Source organism: Pteropus medius, unplaced genomic scaffold (assembly GCF_902729225.1).
Source record: "Pteropus medius unplaced genomic scaffold, Ma_sr-lr_union100, whole genome shotgun sequence".
Lineage (NCBI taxonomy): Eukaryota > Metazoa > Chordata > Mammalia > Chiroptera > Pteropodidae > Pteropus > Pteropus medius.
Window position 1 is genome coordinate 4,630,254 of NW_024344241.1, and position 22,133 is coordinate 4,652,386.

Sequence of the window (22,133 nt, forward strand, 5' to 3'; positions counted from 1 at the left end):
ATGTTTATCCTTTTCAGAGCAAGTAATTCCACTCTGGGAAAATATCCTAAATCACTAATCCTAAATACATACAAAACTTTATTTACAAAAAGCTCACAAGAGGATAATCTGCAATCAGGAAAATATCAGAGAAGTGCAGCTCATTGAATCTCAAAGAAAAAAGGGAGGCCACCACAACTAACTGAACAGACTGTCTACCCAGGTCAGTCTCTATTACTCAGAGGCAGAGCAAAATCCCACCAATGAGTAAGGACTGAGCCTCTGGTCTAGATGTTGACAGAATAAGCAAATATTTTAATAAATACCTTTCAATGAAAAATTAAGCTTCTGTAAAGAAAAATATATTATAAAAGGAAAACATATATGTTAAGTAAAAAAAGGTAAATTTTTCATAAACAGTCCAATTACAACCACATAAAAATTACGCATAAAAAAGGAATGAAAAAAATGTTTGTTTTAAGTAGTTTGCATTATAGGGAGGAAATGGGTAAATTTTCTCTCCTTTCAATTTTACCTTATTTTCTAAATTTTTGAGAACAAGTTTATAGTTCCTATCATGACAAAACTTTTAATCTCATATAGCAGCAGTCCTCAACATTTTTGGCACCAGGCACCGGTGCTCCTATAAAAATCTAATGCCTGATGATGAGGTGGAGCTTGGGCAATGATGTTAGCGCTGGGGGTGGCTGTAAATACAGATGAAGCTTTGCTTGCTGGCGCACCACTCACCTTCTGCTGTGCAGCCTGGTTCTGAACAGGCCACTGATTGTAGGATTCCTTGTGGGGGGGGTGGGGCGGAGAGTGTTGGGGACCCCTGTCTTAGAGACCAAACAAAGTGAAAAAGGTACCTACTCAGCATGCTATTATAACAAAATGTTTCTCAACACCAGGTCAGTAAGACTTTTCTAACTTCTTTTCACTGTATAACCATACTGCTGGTTATTGCACGAAAGATAGTATGAAGCTAATTTAGTGGGGATGCAGAGAAAAATCATCCTGTCCACTAGTCCACAAGTAGGATTACCCAGATTATCCTTGTGCTTTTCCAGGAAGAAAGTAGTTTACATACTGAGTTTTAAATACAATAGCATCATGTATTAAATAAGCTTTGACATATTAAGGACAAACATTTCCACTCTAAAGTTAGAGAAACAGAGTAAAAGTTCTCTGAAATGTAAATATCCATAAATTCCAAACCCAATTACCCAGTAGCTGTAACTACTGACAGCTTAGAGGTTAATATCAATTTCAAGGGGCCTCAAGCCACTACGGACTGAGTGAGTTACAGTCACCTACAAATCATTCAAATCCCAGGGCAGACATCACATGGCTGGTAAAAGAACCAGTGGACTGTTATTTCTCTTTCCCATTCCGTCTCCACAGTTGTTTCATTTGAAAGTCACCAAGAGCGCTTCTCTCACTATTAAAGGCTTCAGAATTTGGCTTCAGAATTTCAACTACACAACTAAACACGCTTATTATATTTGGGGTGAGAGCTTATAAAGAGGAAGGAGGAAAAACTACCACATAGTAATACTGAGGTTTAGATTTCAGAGAAATCAAAAACTCAAAATTAATGCTCCATTGACAACCTTAAATCTCTATTCTGTGCATACGGATCATAATGAGAGTTTTATTAGGATCACAATTGTGGCAAATACATACTCAAATCATGTACAACAAATAACATTGAACAATTTTCCTTTTAAATAAAATAAGTTTATACTCAAAGTCATAGATATCACAAAGCTGTAACTTTGTATGGAATTGAATTTTGATCCCACACTATCTCATGGCATCCAATACAAATCTCCAAGCCTTTATTGCTCTAGACCTCAGTCAGACTATTACATCAAGGTCACAATCTCTAAATACATCTCTGTGCAGCTACAAGAGAGAAAAAACGTGGGCATTTATCAAAGAAGACTCCAAATATACATCTTTTGAGAGCACTGGGGATGGGAGTAGCAAAACAAGTGCCCCAAGTTCTCGCAACATAGCGTAGAGGAAAGAACACTACACCAGAAACTAAGAGACTCAGACCTGAGATCCCAGTTGTCAGCCACTATCTGTGTGACTCCTTAATGGGCTCGGTTTCTTCATCTGTCAAATAAGAACATCCCACCAGATATGAATCGAGGGTCTTTTCTGGCATTACCTTTCCTAAATCTCTCAGCTGAAATTTCCTCTTCCTTTACCACTATAAAATTTGCTGCAGGTTTTACACATAAACACAAGAACTGTGGGTTCCCATTACTTAACCCACAGGGCTTTGGTAGAACTCCTGGGACCTTGAGGATAAAGTATTACTTTCCCTCATTTATTCATTCCTTCAAACAGAAGACACAAAACCACCACTTACATAATGTAAATAACAATGTGCTAGACACTTCAGGGTAAAGATATAAAAGTTATTCATTTTAAAAGGTATAGGTCTTACTTTAAGGCATTTAATGTTTATAATCCAATGGGAAATATAAAGAAGTGATAAAAATTGCAATGACAAAGATCTAGAATAAATTGCTAACTAATCACGGTACTTTTCCTACTGAGCCTAGATGAACCCTCAAAATCCTTCTCAAGTCAAGTACTCCATTCAGCATCCAAAAGACTACAGTTACCAGGTAAAGCAATTTTTGCTGCTGAGATTAGGCATGCTCCTGAGCAGATGCCCAGGTTCTTCCAATGTCCCACCCTGCCTATCCTCTCAACCTCCTTCTACCTTCCCCTCCAAATCGTTAGGTATTCCTGAGAAGTAGAGGGCCACTAAGAACCTTGTCAAAACGGCTAAATGCTCTTGTCAATTCAGGTTGGGCAACTTTTCAAAAATTCCAAATTTTAAGGAAATAGAAAATATACAGAACTTGCTTTATTCCATTTCTAGCACATTGCTATATTAAACACTGAACTGGATGACTATTATATTGGCATTAGATACCTAGTATATTCCTATTAACAAGTATAATGCAGAGTGTCATTGGTACTTAAATAAAAACACATAGGAACAAGCGAGTTTTGCAAACACGCACACACTTCTTCCTCCTCTGTTACTATGAAAGGGTGCATCCCTAACCCTAGCTGGCCATCTAGAAAACAAATGACTTTGTGACAGCAATGTAAATTGGTTCCACTCCTCTGGAAAGCTATCTGGCAATATGTTTTCGAAGCCATAAAATCCAGCAATGCTACACCTGGGACTCTATCCTAAGAAACTAATTCAATATATGGAAATAGTTACAGAAACAAAGATATGCCTCCCAGTATTATTAATAATTGTGAAAAGTTGGGAACAATGTACATGTCAACAACCGGGTTAAATAATAGTATAGTGTCATGACAGACTATTATGCAACCATTAAAATGGTAATGATAGAGATTATACAGCAAGAAAGGAAAATGCAGATATAAAACAACAGGTACATTTTATTGCCGAAAACTTTAAAACCTAGGAATCTTAATTTTAGGATGGTAAATGGAGTGTTTTCTCCCTTCTAACTTTTTTTTTGTAATACAGTTCTGATGTTCCTATCATTAAAAGATAATCTTTTTTAAAAAAATGAAATCAAGCCTTTGATCATAAGGATAAAGAAGAAAGGAGTCACATCATAGAGCACAACCTGCTGTCTTACCCAGGGAGGAGAGGAACAGCAGCATTCCACATTGCATGGGGCGCTAGGAGCATGTGCACAGGACAGCTTCATAGGAGCCACCTGGAGGTGCTGCATATTTGTCAATGATTGCCAAAAAATGAGCAGTGCCCATCTGCTAACTTCAGTCAATTTCCTCCTTTACGAGCACCCCGAGGCAGAGAATTCTCTGGGCACACAACACGTGCTGTCAGCTTAGTTATCTGTTTAAGAGATTTATATGGGGTCACATAGGGCTATAAGAATTTATTTAAAGTAAATTAGCTCAGATTTTCTCATTTGTAGCAATGAGGGATGTCTATGGCAAGAAATGCAATGATCATAAAGACTGCGGGAAGAAAGAAACCATCTTTCACTTCTGGTGATGCAAGGAGTGAACCACCAGTGCTGCCACATGTGCGTGTCTAAGAAATAGGAGGTCAAAGTGAGGGCAGGATTGTCTTCTCTTGGACTGACTCAGGGATGAAGAACGCAGGAGATCAGGGAGGGTGTTCAGTGCTCACAAATGTTAAATCATCAGATGTTAATGGAATTACACTTGCAGCCACTTAGCCCCCACATGCAGTTTCAGCCCTGTGGCCAACCTGGGGACCAGACTTAAGAAGGGAGATCTTAGAAAACTCCAGTCGGTTTTAAACAGCCAGCACTGAGTGAACCTTATACGTTCTCTGCCTTGTTGCTCTTGTGTTCTTCTTACCTTCATCCCTGTGGCCAAGTACCTCTTTACACTGCAAGTTCTGGTCTCTCCTCTATCTAATTTCGGTTCCAAGTCCTTGCTCAGAAAGGCAGCAGACCAAAAAACATTTAGAAACAGGTTTTGAAATCAGACAGAACTGACAAAATTCAAATTATGCTAACCTACTCTCTGTTGACCCTAGAAAAATCACTTAATCTCTCTAAACCAGTTTCCGTATCTTTAAAATTTGTACCTATGTCATAAAATCATTATAAAATTTAAATAAAATAATAAATGTAAACCTCAGTCAGTATCTGATGTTTCGTAATGTTTAATATAAAGTTTGCTACACATGTCATATTGTTCCTCAGCTCCTGGCACACTATCTGTCTCTCCTTCCTCCATTAATCTTGTCCATTAAAAATGAACAGCACGGCTCCACACTCTACTGCTAAACCTTCCTTATACTGACCGCACACCTGTACTCAGCTTGCCTTCTGGAACCTCCCCAGTACCCAAACCAAGACACTCTCATTTCTGAGCGATGATCTCACTCGACTTTCCTACATATGTAATATCTTAGACAGAGAGGAAGCACACAGCAATCCTTTCGAAGCTTGGATACTGAGGCCACACTGCCTGGGTTCAAAGCCCTAATCTTTCACTTGTTAGTTAATGTGACTTTGGTTAACCGACTTAACTCTGTGCCTCAATCTCCCCGTCTGTAAAATAGAGATAATAATAGTACCTACCTCATAACATAAGACTGTGTTAGAAATAAAGCTGAGAGCTATGTCGAACACATAGTAAGCAGGCACTTTTTTAAAATTTTGTCTCTCCATTTAGGCCAGAAGTACTTGGTTAGCTACCTACACTATGCCCCTATTATCAGAGAAGCCAAACATCTTTGCTACTCTCTAACACTAGAGGAGATTAAGTATAGGCCCTTTAGAGGAAAGCCTTCCTATCCCCAGTGTGGTCCACAGTTTCAGCCAGCACTGACATCACGTGGGGGCTCATCAGAAATACAGATTCTCAGGCCACACCCAGCCCAACTGAAATGGAATCTGCATATTACCACATTTTGTAAGTCTAAGGCACCTGGGCTTCTTGTTATAATGCAGTTCTGGCTTGTGGAGGGTGGACCTGAAACTCTGCTGTCCGAGGACCACACACAGAGTGGTGGGTGCCACAGTGAAAAGAGCACTGCACTCCAAAGAGAAAGTACACCAAGATGTGAGAAAACTGTCGCCTTGGCATCTGTGAGTGAACAAGGAGAAAGATGGGTGTGAATAACTATGAGAGAGTGTATGGCTAAGAGGATAAAAAGCAAAAGGAGCTCCTTGGAAAATTCTTAGAGGGTAGGCCCATGTCCTACTCATCTTTGTTTTTTCAACAGAAAGCCTGACATAGAGGAGGTGGTCCACTGTAACCATCTGACACTGTTTTTACCTATGTGTAAAAGTTATTCCCATTTTCAAATAAATGGAATATTTGTTAGTTTTACAAAAATAAATAAATAAATAAATAAATAAATAAACTGTTTTACAGTTATATTAGTGGCCTCTCCTCATCCTATCATAATATATTGGATTCTATAGTTCCTATATGAAGATGACACAAGCTATTATTGATAGTAAGGAATCATTTCTAAATTTTTTTTCTTAAAAATAATGCTGGCTTTGAAATATTCAGGAAGTAGGTAAGATGGGATGGGGACAAGAGGAGGAACTGGCAGAACGGCCTCTACAAAACAATGTTTTTAAACAGAATTTGCTGGTATCTTGCAGTCTTTTTCATTTCAAACATACAACATGTTAAAAACAACATTAAGGCAAAAGAAAATTAAGTGTTCCATTGCTATAACCTTTGACCTTTCCCTAGTGACAAGTGTAACTAAACAGACCCTGGAGGTCAACGCCAGGGAATAATCAGAGGGAAAACAAATGAGACTAGAAACCAGAAAAATCAATTATACCAACTGATCCACGAGCCCCTCAAAGTCCTTCCTGGGGAGCACAGCCTTCATTTTCTAAGACATCAGAAATGACCAGATGCCCTTGCCTTTTATCTAAGCAATCTGTCCTTTTCATCCAACAGTGTTTTTGCTCTGCCTCCCACGTCCATACACACCTGTCACCAAGGTTATTAACTAAGGGGAGAAATCACACAAATGTAAAAAGAGACCTGTCGTCCCAATCTAGTCCCCAAACTATTTTGAAATTATCTAAATGTGAATAATACCACATCAACCCCAAATGTCTCTGTCTTTGGGGAAAAAAAAAAAAAAAACAAGAAGGGTCAGTGGCAGATGTCCCTAAGAGAACTTCCTCTGTCAATCTGAATCAGTAGTTATGTATGAATATAAATATTCATAACATTGTTACACACTCATACTATATATATTTATATGTACAAACACATACACATGTATATATTTCTCTGCTCTGCCTATATCTGAAAAGGTTTTGGAGTGTGTAAGAAAGTTCTTGTCCTCAAATACCAGATAACCCAATCATTCTGTCCTTAAGTGAGATCTCTAAAAGATACACATCAGGAAAGCCACCATGGATCACACCTACTTTCTGCTTTAACTGCTGACAGAGCTCTCATAAATAGAATGCAGGTATCCCCCACTTTTCAAAAGTTCTCATTATGCTACTTCCCTTTTTTGAAAAACCTACATTAGTACTTGTTTTCACTAACTGAAAGAAATTCAAAGGAAATAAATGTCACAAGGATGTAATGCAGAACGTAAGGAATATAGTCAATAATACTGTAATAGCTTTATATGGTGACAGATGGTAACTAGACTTATCATGAGGATCATTTGGTAATGTATATAAATGTCAAATCACTATAATGTACACTTGAATAGAATTCAGTGTCTGAGATGTTATAGAGGTAGCATGACTCCGAGCAGCAAGAGTTGCGTCTACAAGCTCCTTCCCTGGGAACTACACTCAGCATCTCAGCATCAACCCACCGCAGCTTTGAGCTGTGTCTGTGAGCATCTGTGCTTTATCTCAATTTATTTTGTGCATCCGTTAGCAAGATGTGTCCGGAAATATCAGAAAAGCCTCAGAAAGCTCATAAGTATGATAAATTTATACTATTTATCATAGTATAAAACTAGATGTAATTAAGTGTATCTGGTATGATTTAGTAGGTTATTTTTGAAATCTAGGAACACTCAAACAATACACCATATGAAATAATGGTAATTATTTCTTTGCTTTATACCATTTTGGCTTAGGAAAGGTTTCAGGGGAACACCCTACCTCTGGATAGCAGGATAGTGGGGAAAACCTATACCACAAACAAGGACTAGGGTTTAATATTTTACATCTAAATACTCATTTTTAAAACAAAATCAAAGCAAGAAGAACACTTGTTTCCCCAAACCCCAATCTCATCTCTAAACTTTGATGAACTTTAAACCAATAATCTTAAAGTGACAGTCCAACACAGGAAGGACAATGCCAGACCCATCACTGTATTTTTAAACAAACTCCTAGTACCCAGGAGGGGCTAAGACAAAGCATTCGTCTAAACCAAAGAACTCTCAGATTGACTATGTGGTTTACTCAAAGATACAGCAGATTTCCCAGAGTAATGAAACAGCTGAGTGTTTAAATGCACAAGTGGGCAAGCGCTAGAAACAGTGAGGGTCTAAATAAGAAGCCTTCAGGGACTACAAAAGTGTCAGCTCAAACATCATCGGCCTTCAGTTTGTAAAATAAAACTGTCACTAGAACTCAGAAAGTGACCAGGAGCTTATATTGTAATTTAGGTGAGCAAATAGTTGTTCTTCCTCTACATTCCTAAATTCAAGGGTCTTCAAAAGTAAGCAAGACTGGTCCACTACAGCAACCAGCACTACATTATATAAATATAAAAACATACTCCATAAGGATATGAAAAAAATTTTCCACCACAAATAAACAATAGAAGAGATTACCTTTGTATTTGAGGAATATTTTCCAGCAATCCTGCTAATAAGGACATGCTGAGAACAAACATTTCTGTAATTTTTGTGATAGTAAAAATCTTAGTAAAAGCCCAAAGAACAAGGTACTAAAGAGAAATTGGAGCGATGATCCTATATCTTGACCATACACATCAGAATCATCTGTGAAACTATAGTCAGGGCACACACCAGTCAGTTACATTAAAATCTCTGGAGGTAGACCTCTAGTATGATTATTTTTTCAAGCTCGCCAGGTAGACTGCAGTGAACAGTCAAGGCTGGGAAGCACCAAATTAGAGATTATTCTAAAGACACCTTCCAGATCAGAAACTTCCTCTTAGCATGACTTAGTGGGCCCTTGATATGCTAGCACCTTGATATGCTGGGACCAGGAGCCTCTGTCTAAAACTAACACCCAGATATGATGGTATACTATATGAGTCACTCACCCCAACTCTGGGAGAAGGGTGTGGACCCATATACACCCAGCCCCCTCCCCTCTTAAAAAGCAGCATAGAAGATCACTCACTCATAGGGTCTGCCCAGATGAGCATGGTCAAGGAGGCCCCTCGGTCTGTATTTTCAGGGGCGCTTTCCCGGAAGCAATATAAATTCTGGAGACAGGCTGCAACAAGAACTGATACAAGGGCCCAGCTTAGCGAGCATCACTCAAGATGGCATTATTTTCAGAATGCCACAAAGCTCCTGGTGATCACTGAAAGAATGTACACCCTCTTAGCAAACTACGCACAGGGATTAAAGGAAGAGGTATATTTCCTAGCTGTTGCTCCTCTGTTGATAAAGCTGGAAAATTCACTTTAATTGAATTTTAAAAAGTCCTCAATGTTTACCACTGATACCCTCCAATTTAAACCTGACTTTAGATAGTTTTGTTTGCTTTTATTTCAAACTCTGGTAGAGGTAGCTAGAGAGGAAATATATAAAAAATACCCCATGAGAATCTATTTGGATTTATACAAAACATTTAAAAGCAAAATTTTACCCAAGAAATCTAACTAAAAAGAAAATCAATCATATTTCATACATTTTTAAGATATTTTAAATAGCAAAACATTTTAAAGCACAAATTTAGAAAAGCAGGAAAAAAACCACATAGAGATTCAAATATTAATATCTTTCTATAAATATGGAATTTTTTTTAAAGAAAACTTGTAAAGGAGGAAGGGAAGAAGGGAGGGAGGGAAGTAGGGAGGGAGGCCTAAAGGCCAACTGCTAAATCTAAGTGCTTAACAACACGAACTCTGAAGGCAGGCTCTGACGCTTTAGGCACAGTGCCCTTATTCATGCCTCTGTGCCTCATCTTACCTGTGAATCAAAAGTTCTGGAGTTGGACTATGGGGTTCAAACTCAGTTCTGCCCATGTTAGCTATGTGAGCTCATTAAACCTCTCTGTTCCTCTCCTCCTCCTCTATAGCACTGAAATAAGAATAGCACCTACTGCCTGTCTGGAGAAATTGGGACCCTGGTGCACTGCTGATAGGAATGTAAAATGGTGCAGCCATTGTAGAAAACAATATGGTGGTTCCTAAAAATATTAAACATAAAATTACTATATGATCTAGCAATTCCACTTCTGGGTATATACCCAAAAGAACTGAAAGCAGGGACTCAAATACATTTGTACACTTATGTTTGTAGCAACATATTCACAACAGCCAAAATGTGTAAACGACCAGTATTTACTGACACATAAGTGGATAAAATGTGGTATACACGTACAATGAAACAATATTCAGCCTTAAAAAAGAAGGAAAATCTAATACATGCTACAACATGGATGGAAACTTGAAGACATTACGCCAGTGACAAAAGGTGAAATACTGGATGATTTCACTTGTATGAGGTACTTAGAGTACTCAAACCCATACAGTCAGAAAGTAGAATGATGGTTGCTAGCAGCTCAGGGCAGGATCAAATGGGGAGTTAGTGTTTAATGGGTACAGAGTTTCAGTGTGGGAAACTGAAAAAGTTCTGAGATGGATGGTGGTGATAGTTTATACAGCAATGTGAATGTACTTAATGCCACTGAATTATATACTTAAAAATGATTAAGGTAGTAATTTTTATACTTTGTACATTTTACCACAATAAAAATAAATAAATAAGAAAGAATAGTCCAAGAGTTTTTGTAAGGATTAAACATAAGTGAAGTGTTTAGAGAGTGTCCAGCATAGATTAAGCTCTCCGTAAATATTAGCTACTATCTTATTTTCCTGCCTTTGTAACTCTCACCAGTCCCCACTACGGTGTTCTAACGAAACAGATGCTCAATGACTAGATTCTGATCCTGTCCCTTGGAGTTCTATACCTTCCGCAATGAGACAGTTCTTCCTGGGCTTTCTTCTAATATAAATGTCCTTTCTTTGGGGTAAAACTACCACTGTAATTGGATGAAGATGAAGAAACCACCTAATTTCTGCAGTCTTGACACGTAAAGCTGAAATGACCACTTCATTTAATAAATCTGCCTCAAAAATACGTTCATAAGCTAATGTGATCATAAAGGTCTGATAGTGGGGCCTGGTTTGTACTTGGATGGGAGACCACCAAGGAAGACCAGGTGCTATAGGCGTAAAAAATAAAAAAAAAATAAGGGATCGTAAGCTGACAAGGTCCTTAAAATCTGTGAGGTCAACCAAGGGTTGCCTCGCCTAAAAAATAAAAATAGAAATAAAAATAATAAATAAGGTCTGATAGTGGGAAAGAGAGAAGAAAGTCCCTCTTCTATTTAGAAATACTCTCACTTTTTATCACAACAAAGACTAATTCACTTTTTTGCTCGGTCATTTTATTTATTTATTTATTTATTTATTTAATTTTTTTAGGCAAGGCAACCCTTGGTTGATCTCACCTTATTTATTTATTTGTTTGTTTGTTTGTTTGATTTTTTTTTAGGCAAGGCAATTCCCTTGGTTGATCTCACCTTATTTATTTATTTGTTTGTTTGTTTGTTTGATTTTTTTTTAGGCAAGGCAACCCTTGTTTGATCTCACCTTATTTATTTATTTATTTATTTAATATTTTTAGGCAAGGCAACCCTTGGTTGATCTCATAGATTGCAAAGAACTTGTCAGCTTACAATTCATTATTTTTTATTTTTTATGTCTACAGCACCTGATCTTCCTAGGTGGTCTCCCATCCAAGTACTAACCAGGCCCGACCCTGCTTAGTTTCTGAGATCAGATGGGTGCTTGGTCACTTTAAAAGAAAAAAAAAACCTTTTATTATGAAAATTTCCAAGCATACACAAAAGTACAGATTTTGACGAGCCTTGATGTATCCAACCTAACCACTAACTTTTTAAAAATTTTAACTCTAACTAAGACTCTACCTTCCACTCCCCAAAAATATCAGAATAAAAATACCATGATGGTTACCACTGAAGTAATGTTCACTTCTAATAATCTATAAATTATTAACTTTTTATTGTTAACTATAAATTATAAACTTCCTTGCAATACTTTTTCTTTACTTTTAGAAGTTATTTTTCGATATCATCTTAACTTCTTTCCATTTTTCCTTTGAAACTACAAACAATTTATATATCTACCTTGCCAAAGTTATTATGAGGATGTAACATACATGAAAGTACATAGCTTGGTGTCTGACATGTATCAGGTTCCTGAGAAATATTAGCTCTCCACAGACCGACCACTGCCTCATCCTACTCTCCAAGATAAGCCCCACCACACACGTATCTTCTTCCATTCTTTGTCCATTACTGCTCCCTTCCCTTCCTAAACATTGGTCCTTGTTTCCTTCCTGCCTCTTCTGTCTTCTTCTAAGCCAAAGGATCTCAAATATAAATTCCTGATCACAAATCCAATCACCTAGAAGATCTCAAATATAAGGATGAAATAGAAAGTGTATAAATTGAACTGATGACTATGTTTAACATTTAGGGTACCGGTCCCTAAATTAAACATTAAAACATACCCAATCTAGAGCCTGCACGTTATTTAATAGAAAAATCAGGCTAGACACTACCTTGTAAAATGTCACAAAGAGGAATTCCTATGCAGGTCATTCCTGTGTGTGTGCGCGTGAAACACTTTGATGATCCAAAAAGTTGTATATGCTAATGAGATTCACTTCCTTGCAATATTTTTGCCTCACCCTCACAGAGAACATTGCCCCACAGAGCACATATGGGAGAATCAAGCTACATTTATTCGAAATCACACGTTATGACTAGATCCTATAATGTCAAAAACATAATTGGTAAGAAGGGTTCAGAGCACAAGAGAGGTCAACCCGGCCTTCAATAGGCCGACAATGAGGCAGCATAAGAAACTGCTCCAAACTACTGACTAGAAACCAAAAGAAGACAGCAAAAACTCAGGACATATGGTTGGATGAGATATGACAGACAATCACAGGGCTCAGCATAGGTGGAAAAGCACAACTCAGAGAACAAAATCTTTGTCACCCAGTCATAACTGTGACATTGCCACTGAGCAGTGGGAAAGAACATCAGGGATATAGTGATGCTCCTGATAAATATAAGGAGGGCTCTGGGAACAAGCCAGGCTGTGTGGAAGAAAGAAGACAAGAAAAGGGTAGGAAGAAAGAAAATATTATAGGAGAACCAGGCAAATACCCACAATTGGGAAGTCAAATATTTTTAAAAGCAGAAGGCTCGATGGTCTCATTTCTACTCATCCCTATCCTCTACCTTCAGTAGCGTAAACAGCTGTACATTTTCCAAAACTATGGCCACAAAGCACTTACTAGAGAAGGGGACTGGAGCCACAGGAGGCTGGGGAAAGCTCATCTTAAAGAATTCCCCATTTGTACTAATGGTGTTTTTTCCTGAAAGAGGTTTCTACCTAACCATTCATATAAACAGAGCTATTTCTGACACAGAATTTGTAGCATATTATAAGGTACTGCAAAGAAGAAAATGACGTTGACAGAAAGTAAATTCTAAAAAATTCTGGATCTGGGAGGGTGGCTAGCAGGTAAGGAAAGCATAGAACAGAGGACTGAATGACCCCTACTGCAGGCTTGCACCAGACCCAGGGAAGACTAATTGTGGAGACCGGGGAGAGCAAGTGGAAGTAGTTAAGGAAAAATGGCTACTCTTTGGTACCAAATAGAGAATCAGGGGTGAACGCAGCTAGGAAGAAACAGGCTTTGAGAAGGATTTAGGACAATTTGATAAGCTGTTCTGAGCACCAGAAAAGGATGATAATGAGTATAAGCCCCTGCTTTCAAATCTTCTATCTTCCCATTCCACCATTTTCTTTTTATTTATACCACTGCCTTCTCTGACACAGTCTATAGCAAATGATTACAGCCCAATTCCCCATGAAGCTGTCTGAGAAGCCCTTAGGCAAAGGAAATGTCTCCGCTCAATATGCAAAATCAAATACAAACATATGCTATCAGATTTTCCCAAACTCAGGAAATGTTCTTCTTTGGAAAGAAACACGAAACCAAATTTATCTTCCCATGTAATAAAAGATATTCTCAGGCTCTTTTCCTAAAGATACCTCCTTGCCAGAGCTTATCAGGCAGCAGTCTACAGAGACAAGTTACTGGATGAGGCCATGCTCTGTGCTCTGCAGACAAGGTCAGACCCAAAAGCCACAAGCACAGCCTTTCTTCTCTAGATCGATCTGACATGACCCAGGTTTCCTCACTCAGGTACACAGAAGAAACGAGACCCAGGAGGTGTCTACAACTCCAAAGATTCTGAAGAAGCACCAAAATTAACTTGGCAATTATTTAAGATGTAGAAACCATTCTCTCTCTCTCCCCCTACCACACACATATACACACAAAACATATATAAGCTCTGCTATACACATAATTATATATAGTATACAAAGTATATATAATTATGTGTTGTATATCATACACATAATTATATACTATAACTATATTCTTACACATATATTTATGTATGTATTTAGTATACATGATTATGTATATATTTACACTTACACACACTCATACACATATGCATATAATTATTTTCTATATACAGTGACGGCAGGACCATGGGCAGAGAAAAGCACTTTATATTCTGAAGAGAAGTATAAACTTCATTGCCTTCACAAAAAGCACTAGAAATTACTATCAGTGAACATAGACAGTGAGTCAGATTATAATTACATTTGTGAACAAGAAGAAAGGTAGTAGTGTGTCCTCATTAAAAATAAGTAATCCAACGTCCTCTTTAAAATGCAAGCCTACAGAAATTACAATATATCTATGAAAGTATAAAGTATCTGCAAATCAAGTATTTCATGGAAGAGGAACAAAAAAAATAGTTTAGCCTGGGGAAGCTGAGACATAAGAAGAGTAAACTAACACAGTATTTGAAATGCTATATTGCAAACAGAGGGATAGATGTATTCTAAGCAGGTGGATAAGACCACAAATGGAAGGAGAAAGAAAAATGAAAGAACGGTAATTCCCATACATGAACTTTCTGAACATTAAGGGCAAACAACTGGAGCAAAGAAGTCCTGTGAAAAAGAGCAGCATCCTGCAACCGTTGATTCAGTGCAACGCTGGGTGAGAGGCCTCTCTCAGCACAGCGGCCTGCTCACTGGGGTGCATGGCTCACTGCTATCACACAGATACGGTCACTACGTAAGCTACCTGAAAATGGCCTAAACGCTTTGTGACACTAAGAGAGATAGGAATCCCTTCTCTACCTGCCCTAACGCTCCTGATGCTAAACTGCTAAAAGATAGAACAACAGAAAAAGCAGTTTTCCCTGAATAGAAAAAAATGTACTTACGGACACAGCCTAAAATTAAAAGAATAACTATGAGTGTCTCCTAAGTGTGAAGATTAGCCCTTGATGGTCCTCCATGCCCATCTACAGACTTGAAGAGTCTATCAAAAGTAGTTAAGAACAGGATTTTATACAGCTATAATACACATTAAAAAAAATTTTCAGAGGACTTGAAACATCTATTCTCTTCAAAAACCAAACTCCATCTTTTTCATTAACAGATGCCTCATGTTCCTATTGTCCAACGTTTCTCCTCTCTGGGTATACCTCTGGATAGTCTCTGCCTTCTCTTCTCCTTCCTGTTTCTGATTCCATCTGTCATCTCCTAGGCATTGCTCCTCTTAACCTTTTCAATTCTCGTACCCAATACCTCTCACCTTTGATTGCTTCCCCGCCTCAAATAAATCAGGCTTCCCTCAACTTCTTTTCCTCTTAAGCTCTTCAAAGTATGTCTTTTTCTCTATCACATCACATTTCTTGAAAAAGAAATCTACATTAGCTGCCTGCCCTCCTTATTCCCACTTTTTCCCTTTGCTAGCTGACTTCTAAGGGCTCTGGCACACAACAGCTGCTCAATATAAGCTAGAGTCAGGATCATGAAGAAAATGTTAGCTGATTTGGGGTGGGGGTGAAGAATGAGTTTATTTTAGACACACTCTGAGGTGATTGCCAGATATGCAGATGGACATGTTAAGTGATATGACAGGTCACTCTTCGTGATAATCTTACCTGAAAGAAGAGGGTGCAGGAGGGAGACTGTGGGCAGACAGAGGCACTATGAGAAGCTACCAGGGAGCTGACAGCTCAGCTCACAGTACCCAAGGAGAGCATTTCAAGAAGGCGGGGTGAAAACACTGGTCAGGGTGTGAAATGACACAGCCTAAATGAAGAGGTGTAAAGACCATAAATCAGGTGAGGGGTAATTTAATCACTAGGAGGTTACTGGTGATCTCTGAAAAGCTATATCAATGATAAGTAAGATACTTATGAACAATTTGCAAAAGTCTCAAACAAAACATTAACAGAAACCACCAAGAGAATACTATACTATGGCCAGAGGGGGTGGTGGGTGGCCAGCATGCATAGAATGCAAGGATAAATCAAGATAGTAAATCTAGTCCTCTAATTTACCCTATGATCAAAGGAGAAAAATCATATGATCAGCTCCCCAGATGCTCTACAGGCATTTGACAAAATTTACCATTCACTCTTCATTAAAACAAACTCTTAACAAAATTGGAATAGATGACTGTTGCCTTAATAGTATCTCACTATATATCCAACAAAACTCCAGAATCATGATTTATGAGAAACCACTATAAACATTCTATAAAAAGATGCTCAATCTCACTCAGAGAAATACAAATTAAAAATGACGATTAGATACTGTTTAATCTACAGATTGAGATATTGTTTGATACACTATTATGAAGGTCTAAAAAACAGGCATTGCTGGTAAAACCTCTATGGAAGACAATCTGGCACTATCTATCAACATTTAAGTCACATATATCCTTTAATTCAGCAATCCATCTGTAGTAATTTAAACTTATAGATACACTTATTTTTATGTTTTTAAAATGATACATGAACAAGAACATTCTCTAAACAATTTGTAAGAATCAAAGACAGGAAATACATTTCTACTAATTGAGGACTGGCTAAGGAAATTAAGAATGAGGCAACTCTACATGTATTGACACAGGATATCTCCAAGACACACTGTTAAATGATAAAAACAAGGTATTAATTACTATGCATGGTAGCTAACATTTTTAATAAGAATATAAATGTAGCTTATGTTTTACACACAAATATAAGGAAATGTACAGCAGTAAGAGCTGAGGGAAAGAGATGGTGAGAGGCTTACTTTTCATTTATGTCTTTTGAATTTTATATGCTATGCATTACAGCCTAATGACTTTATGATCACTCTTGACTTATCCCTGTCTTTCGTTCCCTAGATTCATACTGTAAAGCCTGTGAATCCTTTCTGGCCCTCTTTTCCACTCTCACCACAACCAACAATTTAGACACTCAGTATCTTTAAGATAATTAATCAGTCTTTAACCACTTTTCGTTTAAATAATTATCTTACATACACACTATGCCCAATCTAGCCCTTCTAAAGCCCAACTTTACTAAGCTTCGAAAGGCCCAAATTCCACCTGATCTATCAAAGTGCTCCCCACAGGCCTAGCCACTTCCCTCCCCAGAACTATAACCCATACATCTGCTGAACAGAAATGCTCCCAAGACCTACAACTACAGCTGTTTTTTTCCCACCTATAAGCCTAAACTCTGGTGGCCTCTTCCATCAGTTTTGCCTCATTTCGTGTACATTTCCCTTTCCCCACATGCACCAGCTAAAATGGTTTGAGGCCTTCAACACCCACTGTTTTATAGGCCACCTACTTCAGGAAACTTTCCCAAATGTCCATTCAGGATGTGACTGCAGAACTGTGTGTTTCTTTTAGGGCAGCCATTACATACCCACTCTGCTGCTTTCTCCTAAGCACTTATGTCAGTGAGAAGCCACTCTCTTGGAGCTGCAGTCTCCTGAGTGCAGTGATGCACCCACTGCAACAAGGAGCAAGTCATTTGGTGAAGGTAACACTTCCCTTCAAATTCCCAAAATTCCTATTGCTCATTAAATGACTAAAAAACCATCTGGAACTCATAAGTTTAAATTGCTTATTTGTGCACAGTTGCTCGATGTTAAAAAAATTACACTGATAAGTTAGGAGTTATTAAAAATATTAAATAACCGTTCCTGATTCTTTTTGCCTTTCTCAATGGAGACTGGTAAAAGGTTTGGAATACCAAGCACATGACAACACATATGCAAGAAAGTCCATTTTCCCACCTGTCACTGAAAAGTAATTTTCTAGAGTTATTGTTTTTTTAAATGAGAGATGATATTCCTCAGGGTGAGTATGTAAGGTTAGTGATGTCTAGAAGCAGTGACTAAATTGGATAGTTTCAGATCCTTAACAAGAAGTGTCTACCATTTCTCAATATAAGGCAATTATGCATTTAGTTAGATCAAGGTCATTTTAAAAAGAGATGTTCCCTGTAGACACATAGATACAGGTATTATGTACTGGTTTGGACAATAGCTGTGGAATTTCACGGAATGAAAAAATTCATCATCAAACTCATAAACAGAAAGTAGAATAGTGGTTACCAAGGGTGAGAAGGAGAGGAGAATCAAGAGTTACTGTTCAATGGGTACAGAGTTTGAGATAATGAAAAAGTTCCAATAAATAGTGATGATTGTTGTACAAGTATATAAATGTACTAATGCCACTAAACTGTACACTTAAAATGGTTAAAATGGTAAATTATATATGTATATTTACCATGATTTTTAAAAATCCATCATGAAACATAACTTTAAAACATTTTCATTATTTTAATACAGTAAAAGATGCAACTACAAGTTCTCTTTATTTCTAATTTCAAGACTTGAATAAGACAATAGAAACATCAGCAGTTTGAAGATCTGCAGTTTTAAAACTGATGGCTCTAATTTATTAATTATTAAAGTTTATCCTGGTCTTTTTTTAATTCTACCTTCACTTGGAAAATACTAATACTGTGTATTATTAAACTTCAATCTGCTAATTCTACTTTTTTTAATCCTACTTTTCACTTGAAAAGCTTTTAGCCTCTAAGACAGAGCCATGCTATGCAGTCATAGGCAACTGTTGCATAAATACCTGCTGAAAATGGTTAACCATGCAAAGGAAACCGCTTAAGACTTGAAGGCAAAGTAAACCCAACCTTTATTCTCTGATAAATCTGCCCTCAAACTAAAGCCCAAGATAGCTCCAGCCAGTTGATACAGTAGAATAAAAATAATAAAAATTAAAGAGTGGAAGGAAATGCAATGACAATACTAAATCATAGAATGTCACTGAGGACGCAAGATCTTCCTCTACATCCCAAACCACAAAACACACTTATTATGTATTAATACATGTTATTGATTTTAGAAGGCTTTTTCTGCTTCAGAAATTACCTATGTTTAATGGAATGATATTCGATGATAACATTTTTAAATGCTGGAAATTTTTAAAAATCACATCCTCTAGATCTGTGCTGCCTAATACAGTTAGCCACATGACTACTTAGATTTAAAATGATCAAAATTAAATAAAACCAGAAACTTAGTTCTTTAATTGTACTTGCCACATTCCAAGTGCTCAAAGGCCACATATGGGTGGTGCTGCCCTACTGGACAGCACGAATATAAAACACTTCCATCATCACACAAAGTCCACTGGACAGAGCTGCTCTAGATATCAAAAACCGTTTTCTGAAGCTATCACAGCATTTTCATTCACTCATACAAATATCGCTGCACTCCCACTATATGACTGTGCCAGTTGTTGGGCATGGCAGTGAGTGAAACAGTTTAAGTACGAGAATAAAAAAAACCCAAAAAACTAAAAACAGGAGTGAAGACCTTATTTTTAGATAAGAGGCCAGGGGAGGCCTGTCTGAGGAAGTAATGTTTAAGCCAAGATGATGAGAAAGATACACCACTCAAAAGGACAAAAAGAGTCTCCAAATAAAGAGAACTAAAGTACCAAAGTGTTCAAGTGGAAAGGGCATGCTCTAGAAACTGATTGTACTGCATTTTGCAGCTTTTTCATTAAACCTGAAACATCAAGCAAAGCATTTAACTGACACCCAAATCTATTCCAATAGGGAAGTTAGACAACAGTCCATACATTATCCTAGGCAGTTCTCCTTCTCCCTCTAAATTACCTGCCTTTTTGTCATTTCATTTATTGAAGCACCAACTTCTGAATGGGCAGGTACAGAAAAAGCAATTAATTTTGTTCCTTCTTAGGAGAGGAAAGTGGGCTTAAATGAGCTTTCTGAATTACCGTGAATTTTAACTAGCTGTGTTCTTCTATGCCACTATTAAGTTAACACGGGTAATGGAGATATTTGCATCACAAGCTGAGCAGTTTCCGTTTGAAGGCAGGTTGTCATTATTTCTGCCAAGGACAAACAAGTCACACAAACTTCCAGCAGCAACATATAGCTAGCTGGTGGTCTGATAGCAAACTGAGCAGATGACCCTTTTCCCAGGAAATGCAGGAGGCACCACTATCCAACAGTCACTGCCTCACAGACAGCTCACAGGTGAAGGACTGAAAACAACCCCTGCCTTCAAAAGACAGCACTGAGGGGAAACTCCAAACAGAGAACTCCCCTCGGTGCCTCTGCAGCTCAGGAACTTTGAATGCCTTTGACCAACAACTCACCCCATTTACACACACTTTGTCATTCTCCTGTCTTTTCATCTTCTTCATGTAGTCTCTCAATTCAAGTTGCTTTCTAATAGCAGGTCCCTGGCTATGTTCATTACAGCTCAGTTTCCCTTTCAAGAAGCTACACAAAGCAACTGCAGGATGCATCTCCAAGAACCCTGAACACAGCTGAGGCAGGAAGGCCGAGAGCTAGTGCTGGAGCGATCTGTCCTCTGTTGCAGTTATGGCCTCCTGAGGGTGGCTGGAAGACACAATCTCTCGTCCTCTATACTTAATGGGAGCCAGACCATCTAGGCAATTCCTATCTTTCAGATAATGTTAGAACCTCTATTGCTAAAAAGAGCCGAAGTGTTTGGTACTGAAAAAAAAGCTACATTTTCATAACAAATTAAGAGCCAAATGTGGAACTTTTGTTTCTCACATCAGGTTTTGATTATTTAACCTTAATGAAGAAAAGCCCAATGCTAACTTAAAAGAAAAACCCAGTGAGGTTGAATAGATTTGTAAGATAATGTTAAGGAATGTATTTTAAATCCACACTGTCATAACCACCACTGGGTGGAAACATTTCTGCCCGAACACATTTCAGTAATGAAACTTAAACTTCCTTCAAATAAAGTACGTCATTAACATTATCATTTTTAGTAAAAGACCTCATAAAAACACTTCATTTTACTATATTTTGATGAAAGCATAAGTTTTCAATTTAGAATACCATGTGAATTTAACAAAAACAAACAAAAAAACTAAAACCTATGTACCTGTCAGACTTAAGTTCACTGATAGCAACAACACCAAGCCCTCCCTACACACCCTCTTTCTTTCAGAAAATCAAAGCAGAGTGTCTTAGCTCATGCTTCTATAATAAAAATACCATAGACCTGGTGGCTTATAAACAACAAACATTTATCTCCAAAGTTCTGGAGGCTGAAAAGTCCAAGATCAAAGCATCAGCAGATTAGGCGTCAGGTGAGAGCCCACTTTCTGGTTCACAGACAGCAGTCTATACTGTGTCCTCACATGGTAAAACGGGACGGAGAAAGCTTTCTGGTGTCCCCTTTATTAGGGCACTAATTTCATTCATGAGGGCTCCGCTCTCATGACTTAATCACCTCCCAAAGGCCCCCATCTCCTAATATCATCACATTGGGAGTTAGAATCTCCAAAGGTGAATTTCCAGGGGAGGGAGATTGGGGATCACATTCAGTTTATGACACTGAGTAATGAGAATATGTTCTTAATCTTTACAGTCTCCCTAAAGGTAAAGGGAGCAGATTAGTTCAGTTACACTTTAGATTGATGAGAGTTAAGCAGAAACAGAAATCTGGTCACGGATCACAGAAGCTGGGGCAGAGCCCTGCTGAAATCTGACTTCATAGTCCCATGTTCAGTACTTCGCCCATTTTAGGATCATACTATAAGAACTGAAAAATATCAACAATAATCAATGGCTGCTTTATTTGAAGTTAAAATTTAGATTAATTACAGATAAAGTATAACTTTAAGGAGAAAATATTTTAAAAGATAGGATTTTAGTCCAAACAGCAGGATATAAGATACTAACTCACAAGTATCCACTGTGTTCAACACTTCCTTCATTTATTACACAGAGATATCCACAATGGGCTAGGCACAAGAATATTTCTTAAAATGAGGGGTCTAGAAGTGCAAATTGACAATGTGATATTGAGATTTTATTGAAAAAAATATTTAAATAATACTGAGCAAGAAAAGATACCAATGATCTTCTATATTATGAATAAATTATGATACATAAAGA

At 37.7% G+C, this 22,133-nt stretch overlaps 1 protein-coding gene across 6 annotated transcripts in view; it reads right to left on the reverse strand.

Moving 5' to 3' along the window:
- The window catches only part of FARS2 (phenylalanyl-tRNA synthetase 2, mitochondrial), a 470,289-nt gene that overhangs the window by 426,310 nt on the left and 21,846 nt on the right, over positions 1 to 22,133 (reverse strand). Inside the window, exon 1 of one of the 6 annotated variants that reach the window (XM_039869411.1) lies at positions 2,263 to 2,284. The exons of 4 other annotated variants lie outside the window; for them this stretch is intronic. The gene's annotated coding sequence lies outside the window, so the exon portion shown is untranslated. Of the gene's footprint in view, positions 1 to 2,262; positions 2,311 to 22,133 lie in introns of those variants that run through there. One more of the 6 variants, XM_039869405.1, reaches the window with a different exon arrangement.